The following is a 17732-nucleotide window of genomic DNA, read 5'->3' on the forward strand; positions in this document are numbered from 1 at the left end:
GGGACACCAGAGGTAGAAGGACCAGATCTCATGCAACTGCCTGACAAGATCAAGCAGCATGGAGGCCACGGTGGGACACCAGAGGAAGAAGGACCAGATCTCGTGGGGACTGCCCGACCAGATCAAGCAGCATGGAGGCTACGGTGGGACACCAGAGGAAGAAGGACCAGATCTTTTGGGACTGCCTGACCAGATCAAGCAGCATGAAGGCCACAGTGGGACACCTGAGGAAGAAGGACCAGATCTTTTGACATTGCCTGACCAGATCAAGCAGCATGGAGGCCATGGTGGGACACCAGAGGAGGAAGGACCAGATCTTTTGGGATTGCCTGACCACAGCAAGCAGCAAGGAGGCCACGGTGGGACACCAGAGGAAGAAGGACCAGATCTTTTGGGATTGCCTGACCAGATCAAGCAGCATGGAGGCCACAGTGTGACACCAGAGGAAAAAGGACCAGATCTCATGCGGACTGCCTGACCAGATCAAGCAGCATGGAGGCCACGGTGGGACACCAGAGGAAGAAGGACTAGATCTTTTGGTAGTGCCTGACCAGATCAAGCAGCATGGAGGCCACGGTGGGACACCAGAGGAAGAAGGACCAGATCTTTTGGGATTGCCTGACCAGATCAAGCAGCATGGAGGCCACGGTGGGACACCAGAGGAAGAAGGATCAGATCTTTTTGGACTGCATGACCAGATCAAGCAGCATGGAGGTCACGGTGGGACACCAGAGGAAGAAGGACCAGATCTTTTGGGACTGCCTGACCAGATCAAGCAGCATGAAGGCCGCGGTGGGACACCAGAGGAAGAAGGACCAGATCTTTTGGGATTGTCTGACCAGATCAAGCAGCATAGAGGCCATGGTGGGACACCAGAGGAAGAAGGACCAGATCTTTTGGGACTGCGTGACCAGATCCAGCAGCATGGAGGCCAATGTGGGACACCAGAGGAAGAAGGACAGGATATTTTGGGACTGCCTAACCACATCAAGCAGCATGGAGGCCATGGTGGGACACCAGAGGAAGAAGGACCAGATCTTGTGGGACTGCCCGACCAGATCAAGCAGCATGGAGGCTATGGTGGGACACCAGAGGAAGAAGGACCAGATCTCATACAGACTGCCTGACAAGATCAAGCAGCATGGAGGCCATGGTGGGACACCAGAGGAAGAAGGACCAGATCTCGTGGGGACTGCCCGACCAGATCAAGCAGCATGGAGGCTATGGTGGGACACCAGAGAAGAAGGACCAGATCTTTTGGGACTGCCTCACCAGATCAAGCAGCATGGAGGCCACAGTGGGACACCAGAGGAAGAAGGACCAGATCTTTTCAGATTACCTGACCTGATCAAGCAGCATGGAGGCCACAGTGGGTCACCTGAGGGACAATGTGACCCCAGATGAGGTTCAGCAGGACCCATCTTGTGGGAACTTCACTTCAAAGTGTTATGAACCCACAAACACTATGTAGAGAATCACGAGTGCCCTCTTCAAGGGCGAGGGACCTGGCAGGATGGAGGAAAGGCCAGAGAGGGGAGTTCACCTCTAGGAAGAAGGCGAGTCCTGGGGGCTGTGTAATGAGGCGTGTGGGTCCCAGTGAGGGATAAAATGACTTCTCACACCCCACCCCCTTTCTTCGACTTAAGGAGCATGCCTTTGGAGGGGCCTTGCCCCCATCAATTCAGAGACTGAATATCTTTTTCTAATTTTGCTTTTGAAATATAATTGTATTTTGGAGAATTGTTACATTGTTACATCTGGTTTCTTCCTAATGAGCTAAAGGTTTTTACTCAGGCTTCCGGTCCTGTCTCAGACCTTCGGAAAGCTCAGGGGTAGGAGCCTCCCTGCCCTCCACTCTCATCAGTGTGCACACTCCGTGGGCAGTTGCATCTGGGCCTGTCACATCAGCTCCTCCTAGGATATTGCCCCTTAGATGCAGCTTTAGACCCACACACAAAACCACCTCCCAGCTGCCCTCCCTCGACAACCCACAGGTCCCTCACTTACTGGGTGGAAATCCAGGCTCACCCTGCATCTTCTCCCCCACACTCTGCTACTCTAGAACTAGAAGGTCCTGTGTCTCATCCAAAGGCGCCAGTCAGGTGCTCTCCCTGTTAGAAGCGCAGGACTCATCCCCAAGGTCTCTCCCTCACTCCACACACACAGGGAGACACGAGTCCTGTGGGTTCCCGCACGTGAGTCTCACCTGATCCACCTGTTCCCACCCTGGCGAAAGACTCCACTGCGCATGCCTGCATCTCTGCTCACACCGGCTCACCCTCTAAGCAGCACCCCAGTCTGCCTCTCTCCATCCTCACTCTGAAGCCTCAGCCGGGCCCTGCTCTCTCCTGCCTGGATTGGTCTGATGGGCTTCCCAACTACTCTCTTTCCCTCCCAGCCATCCCCTCCACTCCCGCTCGCTAGGGCTAGGCTAGGAGGCCAGTTAGATCACATCAGTCTCCACACAAGGTCTTTCAGTGGCCCTCACAGCTCCTGAGCTTAAATCAATCAGCACACGTGGCTCCTTTGGTTCTGGCTCTGGTTCCTGCCTAGATTCACCCTGTACTCCCCTTCACCTCTTTATCTACATCTCTACTTATTTATATAAATAATAATTATTATTATTTGAGATGGAGTCTCCCTCTATAGCAGGTGTCCCCAAACTTTTTACACAGGGGGCCAGATCACTGTCCCTCAGACCACTGGAGGGCTGCCACATACTGTGCTCCTCTCACTGACCACCAATGAAAGAGGTGCCCCTTCCTGAAGGGTGGCGGGGGGCCGGATAAATGGCCTCAGGGGGCCGCATGCGGCCCACGGGCCGTAGTTTGGGGACTCCTGCTCTATAGGCAGGCTCGAGTGCAGTGGTGTGATCTTGGCTCACTGCAACCTCTGCCTCGCAAGTTCAAGCAATTCTCCTGCCTTGGCCTCCCGAGTAGCTGGGACTACAGGCGTGCACCACCATGCCCGTCTAATTTTTGTATTTCTAGTAGAGATGGGATTGTACCATGTTGGCCACGATGGTCTCAATCTCTTAACCTTATGATACGCCCAACTTGGCCTCCCAAAGGGCTGGGATTACAAGGTGTGAGCCACCGTGCCTAGCCTATATAATTTTTGAGAGAGGTCTGACTCTGTCACTCAGGCTGAATTGCAGCGGTGCAATCACAGCTCACTGCAGCCTTGAACTCCTGCCTGCCTCAGCCTGTGAAGTAGCTAGTGGTATAGGTGCATGGCACTACAACTGGCTTTTTTTCTGTATGGAAGGATCTCAGTATGTTGCCCAGGTTGATCTCCACCTCCTGGCCTCTAGAAATCCTCTCACCTCAGCCTCGGATTTCCAAAGTGCTGGCATTATAGGCGTGAGTCACTGCACCCACCCTTATAGATATATATAAATTCTTTGCTTCTCACTTTTGATCAGTGTAAAACACCCAGACAGGGTAGACACTTTTGATTTTAAATCCCTGCTCTGTGACACTAGATGTTCACTTTTCCTTTTCTGGACTTGTTTTTTATCTGAAAAATGGAAATACAGGTACAACCCATCACCTCCCGAGGGTTTTTTAAGAATTGAAGATTTATTTAAAGCATGGTGCTCAGAGTAGGTATATAATAAATAATGGCCATCACCACCCTATTAGTCATTACCCAATCATTAGGAGCCTTCACTTGTTCCTCTCTCCAGATAAAATAAGTTAATTTCAGCAGTGTGTTTCCTTACCCCGCTCCCCACACCTCTCTTTTCTGGCGTCATCTCACATCACAGAGCAGCTCAGAGATGGTGCTGGCCAATCGAGTGTGTTCTCACATCTGTGTCCTTAGCACTTCATGGTACTAGCTCTTCAGTCACCGCTGTGGCCTGGCATAAAAGATTCACAAGCAAGGTGGGTGAAAAGTTGTGGCCCCAGAGGCATAACTAATCCAGAAGAAGGCCACCAGGAGCGCTTCTGGACCTACCAGCTACACTCTACTTTGACATCGACCTGATTCTCCCTTTTAGGATTTTTCACATGGTTCTTACCTGGTATATTCAAACAGGCATTTTCTCCAAAAGTCTTTCCTTTTTGCCTTTTTAAACCAGCTTGGTTCTAATAGACAGCCGGGCATTATTAGGCCAATGGAACAAGGAGATGACTGACATGAAACTGCTGGTGAAGACAGAACTGACCTAAGATGATTGGGAAACTTTGTCTAGTAGAAAGTGGCTATTGTTTCTGTAGTTTTAAAACTTGCCAACTCAAATGAACAGGGCATTAGACTTAACTTGATCATTATACAATGTGCATGTGTATCAAAACATCAAACTGTGCCTCATTAAGTATATACAATTATGTTTTAATTACATAATTTAAAAAAATGTCTTTCAATTAGTTTGGAGAACTGAGTGACATAAAAAATTAAAAATTGCAGGATAAATTTTAATGCAAGTTTTTACTTAATTGGCATATGGGATTTAAAACTGAGTATCATGGTTTAGTAAGCAGGGAAATGAGTTCTTCCTACACGTTACTGTGAGGTATCGTTTCCACTATTACAACCTTAAAGAACAGTGAAATAAACTCATGTTAGAGCCACACACTCAAAGTCTTATAACAATAAAGTACTGAGCCAGGTTTTCAAAATTCATAAACTATTTAATCACATTTTCACATGAAAAATAAATTCTATCCTTTCCTGATTTAATATATTAAAGGCCAATTCACTGACAACGGACCTGTAAAAAGCAACAGCATTCTTAGAATGTTGAGATAGTACTATGTTTCAGATATGACGTGTAATTCAGTAAATGCTGCCAACATTTTTCAAAGACTCTCAAGTGTAAATTAAAAAAAAGAAATCTCAATTCTAGAAGGAAATAACTTAGGTGCATGTTTCTTAAACACAGAGTAAGTTGTTGTCAAGGAAATAGTGACTAGGAAGAAATCAGAAAGAAAAGGGATTTATTCCATTCTTAGGATTATTTTAAGAATTTCCCCCAGCTTAGCTAATTATCCTCAAATCCCAAATACTAAGTTCTCAAAGATCACACTGTCACCTACTAAATCACATAGCAGGTTATAAGGTGTGAAAGGAAATAAATCTCAGGACTCCAAATCACTAACCCAAAGGGAAGTCAAGCTGGGAACGGCATCTGCAAACCTGCTCCCAGTTTATTCCTCAATAAGAAAGCTACAAAGATAAGGAAGCTCCATACCCCCTCACCATTAGCCACACAATGGACAGAACACAGTGTCATCTGTCTGCTCACCTGAGACAAATGCACATCTCATTGCTGCATCAGCCCTGTTGCCTCACTAAGCCAGACTAGGGCATAAGAGAAGCTTCCTCTCCTCTCCTCTCACATGTAAATTGTGTATTCAAAAAAAGGCTATGTTGAACCAGCCTTGCATCCCTGGGATGAAGCCTACTTGATCATGAGAGATAAGCTTTTTGATGTTAAAGGATGATAAATCATTCTATGATAAAGACACATGCACACCTATGTTCATTCTGTTGCTGTTTACAATAGCAAAGACCTGGAACCAACCCAAATGCCCATCAATGATACACTGGACAAAGAAAACGTGGCACATATACACCATGGAATACTACATAGTCATAAAAAATGGTGAATCTGTTTCCTTTGTAGGGACATGGATGAATCCGGAAACCATCATTCCCAGCAAACTCACCCAAGAACAGAAAATCTAATGCCACATGTTCTCACTCATAGACGGGTGTTGAACAATGAGAACACATGGCATAGGGAAGGGAGCATCACACAATGGGGTGGGTTGGGGGTTGGAGGTTAGAGGAGGGACAGCGGGAGGCAGGAAGGCTGGGGAGGGAAAACACTGGGAGAAATGCCTCAGGTAGGCGATGGGGGGATGGAGACTGCAAACCGCCATGGCATGTGTGTACCTACGCAACAACCTTGCAGGATGTGCACATGTATCCCAGAGCTTAAAGTAAAAAAAAAAAAAAAAAACAATGCTAATCGGAGACTCAGAAAAATGCAACCATTTGTCTTATCTACTTATGACCTGGAAGCCCTCTCCCGTGCTTCACGTTGTTCCACCTTTCTGGACAAAATCAATGCATGTCTTACACATATTGATTGATGGCTCACATCTCTCTAAAATGTGTAAAAGTAAGCTTTAAAAAAAAAAAAAAAAAAGGAAAAACAATAAAAAAAAAAAAAGCAGTTTGTACCCCAACCACCTTAGACACATGTTCTCAAAAACCTCCTGAGGGTGTGTCACATCCATAACCTTGGGAACATAAACTTGCCAAATTTATCGAGAGTTGTCTCAGATATTTTGGGTTCACAACGGAAAAACTTACAGAGAGAGACCCCCTCAGCTTCCTGCTGGACATAGTCTTCTTTAGTGATCCCAGGGAGTTCTCATCAGACCCACTCCAGTGGAAGAGCACACGGGCATTCGGTAACTTTGGCGTGCACAAGTGTGTGTGTTTGCTTTACCGCATGGCATTAAGAAGCCTAAATAAAAAAGGTTTTCTTGTCATGACAATCTAAGACAAAGGGCCCACGAATCCCACAAGTTACTCACTAAATGTGTTAAGTGCAAAGTGTAGGTAACATGAGGGTCTTTTTAGGGTACTGCTTAGAGTGGAAGTCAGGGGACCTCAGCTGTGGCACTAAAATTGATCCCTCATTTGGAGGGTGATGTTGGGGAGGAAGGGTAGGAAATAAAGAGAGTTGTTTGGTAATAGAGTAAGGGAAAGAGGGTAAATATCTTATGGAAGAAAAATTTCAGCAAAAGGCAATTAACATTTAAAACTATGTTCTGTGGCACAGGGTGGGATCATCCCTGGCTTCGTTTGGCCACTTCCGCAGACCGGCCAAAACTAGGTAACTTCTGGCAATGATACTCTGTGTAATCCTTCAAATCTACCACCATTGAATGCCTGACTACAGAGGCATGATACAGAACTTGAATCTAATACAGGCGGAGATTTGGAAACGCCACTAGAATATCTCAAAATTAGGCTTCAGAAATGCTAAGATCTCTGCAAAATGGTTTTCAAACAGCAAATTGTGGTTGTTTTTTTTTTTTTTTTTTTTTTTTTTTTTGAGATGGAGTTTTGCTCTTGTTACCCAGGCTGGAGTGCAATGGCGCGGTCTCGGCTCACCGCAACCTCCTCCTCCTGGGTTCAGGCAATTCTCCTGCCTCAGCCTCCTGAGTAGCTGGGACTACAGGTACGCGCCACCACACCCAGCTAATTTTTTTGTATTTTTAGTAGAGACGGGGTTTCACCATGTTGACCAGGATGGTCTCAATCTCCTGACCTTGTGATCCACCCGCCTCGGCCTCCCAAAGTGCTGGGATTACAGGCGTGAGCCACTGCGCCCAGCCCTGTGGTTGGGTTTTTTGATGTACTTTCCCTTGTACATTTTTTTGTCCTGGGAGTGGGGGATTTGGAGGTTAAGACTGCTTTGCCACACTGATGAATCAATACAGTGGTAAAATGCAGGTGCTAAAAAGAGGTTCTCTAATTAACTATGCTCCTATATAAGTTAAAAAGAAATCTGAAAATTTTAGTGGACAACTAAAATTTCTTCATTAGTTTCTCTTTGATATTCATTTCATCCCCCACCTACTCATGGTTCTACAGCTAGAGCAGCAGTACTAGAAAAAATAAACTCCATTCCATTTTGAACTTAAAGAATCCTACTTCCAATTTTATAGAAAACTAAATTAAAAAACAAAACTAACGGAAAACATCCATTTGTAAATCCTTACCTTGATCATAAACTTTTGCTCTATTTTCTTCGCCAAAGCATTCACACTCCAGGGCTCGTCATTTAGGTCTAAGTCTTCTGTAACTGTGTCATTCCATTTGTAGAACTTTCCTTTTCCACACCCCCTAGAACCCAGAGATCAGACAAACATGATAAGGTTAAAAACAAGCATCCTCATCCCAGCATTTATCTCTATGCTCTGTCTACAAATAAAGGAGCTACCAATTTAAACATCTAAAAAATGTGGCAACAATGATTTCAGCGTTTAAAATAAACTTTTTAGTTTTAAGGGGTAAAACCTGTAACATCAAGCTTTAAAAATTCAGTATCAAATAAGGTCAAAGCAAGCCAATGTGTCCTGTACCATAAAGGTGAGTGTGGATGATAAGGGAGGCAGAAAGAACAGGGGAGAGGCTGCTGGCTGTGTGGATGAGGGCGTACCATCTCCAGGGATATTCCCAACCTGTCCCTCTGAAGGAAGAGCAGGGGCCTGTGTGTGCTGCCCATTGTAATGACACTCAGTACACAGTTTTCTGTGAGGGCACCTTTTTTTTGCGGGGACCCTCCCCCTTCGTGGATTTACACTTTGCCCATCTTCACCAATTTCCAAAGAGGAATTCTGCCAAGCCATTCCCAAAACTGTAAGGCTCCACGTTCAGCATCCAGGGAAAGTGTGCTTCAGCAAAAAGACCATATTCATGTGGATTAATAACTGCAGGACCCAATTAAGTCAGATACAATAGGAAGATGCGATTTCCTAGTTTAATCCCAGAATGATTACCTCTTCCATTTAATTACAGTATCTCAGAAAGGCCAAGTCTGGAAAAGCCTAAGTGGCCCCTGGTTTCAGCATTAAACATTTTCCTTCACAGCAATGACAAGGCTTCCCTCTAGGAATGAGGGCTGCTGTGCAGAGAATCTGCCTGTTCATGAGCAGCAGCTGCTTCAGACAAGGGGCTCCTCGAACACCAGGGCCACAGCCTTTCTCATGGTGAATGAAACGTGAAAACAGAAGAAAGAATTGAGGGAGGAAATGGTTTTTTAAAATTTCAGGAAGAGAAAAAGTTACCCCTGAATTCTTCATCATATTTAGTGGAGAATCTGATCTCCCAGTCCAAAGCAAATCCCTTTAGTTCAATTACCAAAACACCAGGTCAAGCCTTAATGTAGGTCTTTTCCACTGGACAGAATTCACAGACACAGGTACATACACAGAAAAGGTCAATGTAACAATGAATAAAATCCAGCTCGCTGCAAAGTAGTTATCTAATTTTCTTTTCTGTGTGTTTTTTTTTTCCCCCTGAAATTTAAAACTGACTATTCTGATAGAAAGTTGGTGTTGATGGGTGGAGTCTAGTGTATCAGCTGGGTTGAGCGACAGGCAGGGTGTGGGAGGAGTCGGGAAGTCTGTTTTCTAGACTTGGCTTGCTACTCATCCCAGTGTTTCCCAGGAGAGGTACTGCACCTCAGTTCTCTCGTCTATAAAATGAGAGAATATTGTCCAGGTACCTCACAACCTGATCATTTCAAAGGAAGGTTAAAAAATAAGGTAACATACAAACCTACGAAATACGTTTTTTGAGAACAGATTTTTTATAATGGGTTGATAAACTACACCAGTGGGCGCAGTGCAGCCTGCCACCAGCTCTCGTAGCCAAAGTCTCGTTAAAGCACAACCATGCCCATTTATTATTGTCCATGGCTGCTTTTGCACAGCAGCAGCAAAACTGAGTCATCGGAGACCATATGGCCCACAAAGCCTAAAATACTTACTATCTAGCTCTTGATTAAAAAACAAAAAACAAAACTCACCAACCCCAATCCATAATGTAACTTTGAACTTGCTAAATGAATGTGTAAAAGGGGATTTTAGTGAATTATTTTATACTATTTTTACTGCATGTATCTTCATCTTCCTTCTAAATGGCCATGACCCCAAATCTCCTTCCTGGTTATAAAGTGACGTAATAGAAAGATTCCTTTTGATTTTGTGGCTTTTTGACTATAGTTCCCTGAAGAGACAATACAGTGCTCATTGCATTTTTTAGGGGTCTCCTCCCCAGAACTGACCTGTGGAGTGCATTTATTGGAATGGCACATCTTCCTTTAATTAGAGTGGATGTGAATACTGAAAACATCCGAATATGCAGACTCAAATGTGAAGAAGAACTATTTTCAAGTGCGCTTCAGGCTTCTAGGCCCCAAAGGGGCCCCGTGAGTTATCCTGCTCCCTGCCTGGCTTGTTCCCCTGTCGGCTGAACCAGTGTCCCCCATCAATCCTCAACCTCTTGTGTCTCTAGCCCCTGCCAGCCCGTAATGCAAACAAGCCAACCACATCCTCCCACAGGCACCAGAGGCTACCATGCCCCCTTGTTCCTATAAAGCCTGCCTCCGTGTCCTTCTGCTTTACTCTATTTCTGAGTGCACCCCTCGTGTGGCCCTGCCTGGTGTGTGCTGTCCTCTTGCACAGGCCGTGAGTACGTGTAACTTGTAAACTGCCGTTGATGACATCTGTCAAGTGCAAGGTGTCATGTAGTCAGCTACCTTGTGCTATTTAGGGTGGGAGATTCTTCCTTCACCAACATGACGAACAATGATGCTAGAACGGGGTGAGGCTGGGATCCACAAGCAGCCAGGCTATGGGTAAATTATTTATTTATTTATTTATTTATTTATTTTTGAGACGGAGTTTCGCTCTTGTTACCCAGGCTGGAGTGCAATGGCGCGGTCTCGGCTCACCACAACCTCCGCCTCCTGGGTTCAGGCAATTCTCCTGCCTCAGCCTCCTGAGTAGCTGGGATTACAGGCATGCACCACCATGCCCAGCTAATTTTTTGTATTTTTAGTAGAGACGGGGTTTCACCATGTTGACCAGGATGGTCTCGATCTCTTGACCTCGTGATCCGCCCGCCTCGGCCTCCCAAAGTGCTGGGATTACAGGCTTGAGCCACTGTGCCCGGCCTTCTTTTTTTTTTTTTTTTTGAGATTAAGTCTTGCTCTGCTGCCCAGGCTGGAGTGCAGTGGCACAGTCTCAGCTCACTGCAACCTCCACCTCTCGGGTTCTTGCAATTCTCCTGCCTCAGCCTACCAAGTAGCTGGGACTACAGGTGCATGCTGCCATATCTGGCTATTTTTTGTGTGTTTTAGTAGAGACAGGGTTTCACCGTGTTGCCCAGGCTGGTCTCGAACTCCTGATCTCAGGCAATCCACCTGCCTCAGCCTCCTAAAGTGTTGGGATTATACGCGTGAGCCACTGTGGCTGGCTGGGTAAATCATTCTAAGAAAGGATCTTGGCAAACACTATAGTATTCACTAAAGTTAATCCCTTCCACTGCACAGATCAACTTGCTTTTTATATGGAGTTTGTTCCAGTTGAGAGAAGCACTGGGATCCCTGAGCACCGAAGAAATTCTTCCCTCTGCTATTTTGTGTGGGAGCAGGCTGACCTCCCACTGATAATCAGACTCAATTTTCCTTGCAGGTTGTGACTATAGTGACTTTTTTCTTTTCTGGATAATTTCTTGGCACCAGAGCTAAAAGTGATCAAGTAGCAGCCGTAGCTGAAATTTCAATGAGACTCTTATGCCCACTGATGGAAGTAATTTCCTCATGGAAGGCAGGACCTCTTAACATGTAGGGCTGGAAATTGCAGGGGCCAGAGCATAAATTTCAAGTGAGTCAGAGAGAGCCATGAAAAAGGTGGTGCCAACTCTATTTTCCATCCCTTACACCAGGTGAAGACACAGCAGCGTTATATAACTATCATTGATTTAAGGTGTATACTCTGCCCTGGAAAACAGTACATGTGGTAAATTCAAAATGGCTGAAGACTTTTTGCTACTGGTTCCATTGAGATATCATTGAGAGGGAGGGTCTGTTTCCCTTCCTCCTGAATCTGAGCCAGGTCTGTGACTCCTCCTGTTAATAGTGTGCTACAGAAGTGATACCCCTTGGGGTGGGGTGCAGTGGCTCATGCTTGTGATCCTAGCACTTTGGGAGGCCAAGGCAGGTGGATCCCTTGATTCTAGGAGTTCAAGACCAGCCTGGGCAACATGGTAAAATCCCATCTCTACAAAAACCACAAAAATTAGCCAGATGCAGTTGCAGGCACCTGTAGTTCTACCTAATCAGGAGACTGAGGTGGGAGGATCACCTGAGCCTGGGAGGTTGAGGTTGCAGTGAGTTGTGACTATGCCACTGCACTCCAGCCTGGATGACAGAGTGGGAGACTGTCTTAAAAAATTAAAAATAAATAAATAAATAAAGTGGATGAGATAAAGAAAATATGTTGCTTATACACCACGGAATACTATGCAGTCATAAAAGAAATTCACTTCCTTGGCAGCAACGTGGATGGAGCTGCAGGCCATTATCATAAATAAACTAAGGCCTGAACATAAAATCGAATGCTGCACGTTCTCACTAAGTGGGAGCTGAACTATGAATACACCCGAACATAAAGAAAGGAACAACGGACACTGGGAATGACTACCAGATTAAAAAAAAAAAGTAGAACGGAATGGGAGTGTGTGCTGAAGACCCATCTTGTGGGTCCTCTGCTCACTGCCTGTGTCATGAAGTTGTTGGGACCCCAGGCCTCAGCATCATGCAATCAATGGATGTAACTAACCTGCATGTGTACCCTTTAATCTATAATAATAAGAATAAAGAGCATTAAAAGAAAAAGTCAAGATTAGAAGCAAATAAAATAATAAATAAAAAAACACAATCTATAGTTATCCAAATAATCCATGACTATCACAAACATAGAATGAGGACCCAATGGACCGAATGCCAAATACTCAACCCAACATGATATGTAGGGAACGTGTTTTTCAAAACAACACCAAAAAGACACCATGGGAAAGGGAGAGTCTGGTTCAATCAATGATTTTGAGAAAACTGAATATCCACGTGCAAAACACTGAAATAGGACCTTTACATTACATGATACACAAAATCAACACAAAATGAATTAAAGACCTAAACTCAATCTTGAAACTGCAAAGGTCCTATAAGAAAACATAGGTTGGGTGTATATTTTAGGAAACCTGTATCTACACACACAGGCTGCAAACGGTAAAAAAATAATCATAACACTAAAGGGAAAATTGGGGGAACTACACCCACAGACAATGCAATGGCTTGGCTGTGTGTGTGTGTGTGTGTGTGTGTGTGTGTGTGTGTGTTGTAGTGGTAGAGGTTTGGATGCAAAAATTACTGCTAACATATGCAAATATAAATCATGACACTAGTGACACTTTGGAACTTCTACGGGGAAGGAAACAAACAAACAAAATGCATCCTAGAGACTAGGAGAGAATTATAAAAGATCCTACCTCTGAGAGAGGTTGTTGTCTAACACCTACAATAAACTGACACTACTGAGTGAAAAACAACAAAAACCACAACAAATACCCAAGCTAAGAGGATCTGAATAGCCACAAGTATAAAGAAGACAGGTAACCTTTTCTCAGTATCACTAATCCTCACAAAAATGTGGGTCAAAACCACACTCAGATACCATTCAATTCCACTTGAATGAATGTTACAAAAGACAAAAATCAAAATTGTTGAAGGTGATGGCTGGTGTAGATTTGCTGAAAGGAAAACTCTTGTACACTGTTTGTGGGAATGTAAATTAGTACACACGCTAGGCAAAACTGTTAGAGGTTCCTTTAAAAGGTAAGAGGTCAAAGTACAACTGCCACTTCAGGTAGCAATCCCACCACTGGGTACACATTTAGAGAAAATGAAATCCCTGTGTTGAAGAGGTATCTGCCTTCCCGTGTGTCTTAAAGTGCTAGTCACAATAGCCAAGATATGAAATCAATCAACCTGGAGTTTACGAAGGAACTGGCATAAACTCCAATCCTGTGGGACATCATGGACAGGAACTAAATTTGAATCAACAGAGTAGAGCCCTTAACATTGAAAGAGTTGATGGTGAAAGATCTGAGGCTTCAGGACTCTGACATATGTAAATAAGAGCACTAAACGAAGTCTTTATTGGGGAACATCTATCCAGAATATCTTATGCTTGGGCTGTGGCCATGGGTAATTTAAGTAAACCCACTCTAAAAGACTGGTTTCCCACATTGAGATTTCAGTTAACAATGGTTCATGGGAAAAATGGAAGAGTTCAGGGCTCAATTTGTGAGCTGGAACAGGATCAAAGGCTATTAAGTACTAACAGGGTTGTAAGTCAGGCTGTGGAGCATGATTAAAATATTGCAAATGACGAGGACATTGGAGTCTTGCATTCAACTTACAACTGATAGAATAACAAATAAGTATAACGAATACACTCTTCTAGAGTCCAAATCAGCCAAAAATAATTTTCAGTATTCAAGAACTAAAAAGCAAACAGTTTGCTCAAACACTCATGAGCACTGTTTCTCCTCACAGATTTGTGCTCGTTCTCATTGCTGGGATGCCTGTCTGGTTGTAGATTGAGGAACGTCTTTTTACGTTCTGCAATTTTTACGTCAGACAAAACAGACTTATTTAAAGCAGCAACAATTACAACAGTTATAAAAGATAAAGAAAGGCATCATATGATGATTAAAGGATCAGTCCAACAGAACAATATCACAATCATAAATATATATGCATCTAATACTGGAGCTCCCAAATTTATAAAACAATTATTACTAGACCTAAGAGATGAGAGAGATGACAACACAGTCATAGTAGGGGACTTCAATACTCCACTGACAGCACTAGACAGGTCATCAAGACAGAAAGGAAATAAAGAAACCATGGACTTAAACTAGATCAAATGGACTTAACACTTACAGAACATTCTGCCCAAACTTCAGAATATACCACATTTGCATCAGCACATGGAACATTCTCCAAGACAAATCATATGATAGGCCACAAAGCAAGTCTCAATAAATTTACAAAAACTGTAATTATATTAAGTACCCTTTCAGACCACCATGGAATAAAACTGGAAATTAACTTCAAAAGGAATCCTTCAAACTATACAAATACATGAAAATCGAATAAGCTCCTCCTGAATGACCTTTGGATCAACAATGAAATGAAGAAGGAAATGAAAAAATTGTTTGAAATGAACAATCATAGAGACATAACCTATTAAAACTTCTGGGAGACAGCAAAACTAAGAGGAAAGTTCATAGCATCAAACAGTCTGAAAGAGCATGAACAGGCAATCTAAGGTCACACCTCAAGAAGCTAGGGAAACAAGAACCAACCTAACCCAAACCCAGAAGAAGAAAAGAAATAACAAAGATCAGAGCAGAACGAATGATTGAAACAAAAAATAAAAAAGATAAATGAAACAAAAACTGGTTCTTTGAAGAGACAGACAAAATTGACAGACCATTAGTGAGATTAACTGAGAAAAAAGAGAGAAGATCCAAATAAACTCAATTAGAAATGAAATGAAAAATATCACAATACCACAGAACAACAAAAGATATTCAAGGCTACAATGAACACACTTATGCATACAAACTAGAAAAATCTTGAGGAGACAGATGAATTCCTGGAAATACACAACCCTCCTGCATTAAATCACAAATAAATAGAAACTCTGGGCTGGTCACAGTGGCTCATACCTGTAATCCCTGCACTTCAGGAGACTGAGGTGGGCAGATCACTTAAGGCCAGGGGTTTGAGCTCAGCCTGGCCAACATGATAAACCCTGGTCTCTACCAAAAATGCAAAAAATTAGCTGGGTGTGGTGGTGCACACTTTAATCCCACCTACTCAGGAGGCTGACGCAGGAGACTCACTTGAGCTTAAGGCAGAGGTTGCAGTGAGCTCAGATTAGCCACTGTACTCCAGCCTGGGCAACAGAGTGAGACCCTGTCAAAAAAAACAAAAAGAAAGAAAGAAGCTGAACAGACTGGTAACAAGTAGTGAGACTGAAACAGTAGTAAAAAAATAGCCAACAATAAAAATATCCAGGACCAGACGGATTAATTGCTGAATTCTATCAGGCAGTCAAAGAATTGGTACCAATCTTCCTAAAACTATTTCAAAAGATAAAGAAAGAGGAAATCCTCCGTAAATCATTCTATGAAGCCAGTACCACCCTAAGACCAAAACCAGGAAAGAACATAACACAAAAAAGAAAACTACATACCAATAGTTCAGACTTGTAGGTCTATAGACCCTGATGAACATTCAGATGCAAAAAATCTTCCACAAAAGATTAGCTGAGTCCTACATTATATCAAAAAGATAATACATCACGATCACGTGGGTTTAACACTAGGGATGAAGGGATGGTTTAACATATGCAAGTCAATAAATGTAATTAATCACATAAAAAGAATTAAAAATTTAAAAGTATGATCAATTGAATTGATGTCAAAAAATTTGGACAAAATCCAGTATCCATATATGATTAAAACACTCAGAAAAACTAGCATAGAAGGGACATACCTCAAGATAATAGAAGCCATCTATGACAAACCCATAGTCAACATTATACTGGACAGAGAAAGTCAAAAGCGTTCCCCCTAATAAGTAATAACTGGAACAAACAAAGAATGTCCGCTTTCACCTCTTCTACTCAACATTGTACTGGAAGTTTTAGCCACAGCAATTAGACAAGAGAAACAAATAAAGGCATCTAAATAGGTAAAGAGGAAGTCAAACTGTTGCTCTTCACTGTTGATATGATTGTATACACTGTTGATATGATTGTATACATAGAAAACCCTAAACACTTATCTAAAAAATTCTTAGATCTGATAAATGAATTCAGTAAAGTTTCAGGATACAAAATCAATGTACGCAAATCAGTAGCACTGTTATACACCTACAATGACCAAGCTGAGAATCAAATCAAGAACTCAACCTCTTTTACAATAGCTGCAAAAATAAAATACTTAGGAATATACCTAAACAAGGAGATGAAAAATCTCTAAAAGGAAAACTATGAGACACTGCTCAAAGAGATCATACACAACACAAACACGTGCAAACACCTGCTATGCTCATTGATGGGTAGAATCAATATTGTGAAAACGACCATACTGCTTAAAGCAATATACAAATTCAATGCAATTCCCATCAAGATATCATCATTGTTCTTCACAGTACTAGAAAAAACAGTCCTAAAATTTATATGGGACCAAAAAAAGCCCATGTAGCCAAAGCAAGACTAAACAAACAAACAAACAAAGCAAATAGCAAGCAAGCAAACAAAAAAACAAATCTGAAAGCATCGCATTACCCACTGCAAACTATATTACAAGGCTAGAGTTACCAAAACAGCATGGTATTGTTATAAAAATAGGCACATAGACAAACGGAACAGAGCAGAGAACCAGACATAAAACCAAATACTTATAGTCAACTGAACTTTGACCAAGCAAATACACACATAAAGGGGGGAAAGGACACTATATTCAACAAATGGTACTAGATAATTTGTAAATCACATGTAGAAGAAAAAAGCTGGATCCTCATCTCTCACTTTTTACAAAAATCAACTAAGAATAATCAAAGATTTAAATCTAAGCCCTGAAACCATAAAAATTCTAGAGTATGGCATTAGAAAAATTATTCTAGTCATTGACTTAGGCAAAGATTTCATGACCAAGAACTCAAAAGTGAATGGAACAGAAACAAAGATAAGTAGATAGGACTAAATTAAGCTAGAAAGCTTCTTCACAGAAAAAGAAATAATAAGCAAAGAGATGACCCACAGATTGGGAGGAAATATTTGCACACTTTTCATCTGACGAAGGACTAATATCCAGATTCTATGAGGAACTCAAACAAACCAGCAAGAATAAGCAATCACATCAAAAAGTGGGCAAAGGACATGAATAGACAATTTTCAAAAGAAGATATACAAATGACCAATAAACAAATGAAAACATGCTCAACATCACTAATCATCAGGGAACTGCACATCAAGACCACAATCAGACACCACCTTACTCCTGCAAAAATGGCCACAATTAAGAAAATTTTTAAAATGGCAGATGTTGGCATG

The 17732-nt window shown here is 42.7% G+C and overlaps 1 protein-coding gene across 3 annotated transcripts in view; it reads right to left on the bottom strand.

Annotated features, from left to right (window-relative positions):
* LOC101043545 (DNA topoisomerase 3-beta-1) overlaps positions 1–17732 on the bottom strand; it is a 270953-nt gene that overhangs the window by 54744 nt on the left and 198477 nt on the right. For 2 of the 3 annotated variants that reach the window (XM_074391007.1, XM_074391009.1), the window contains 2 exons: positions 7749–7872; positions 6328–6484 (listed from right to left, as the gene is read on the bottom strand). The gene's annotated coding sequence lies outside the window, so the exon portion shown is untranslated. Of the gene's footprint in view, positions 1–6327; positions 6485–7748; positions 7873–8528; positions 9208–17732 lie in introns of those variants that run through there. The other variant, XM_074391008.1, reaches the window with a different exon arrangement.

The sequence above is a fragment of the Saimiri boliviensis genome, chromosome 21 (genome assembly GCF_048565385.1).
Source record: "Saimiri boliviensis isolate mSaiBol1 chromosome 21, mSaiBol1.pri, whole genome shotgun sequence".
NCBI classification, from domain to species: Eukaryota; Metazoa; Chordata; class Mammalia; order Primates; family Cebidae; genus Saimiri; species Saimiri boliviensis.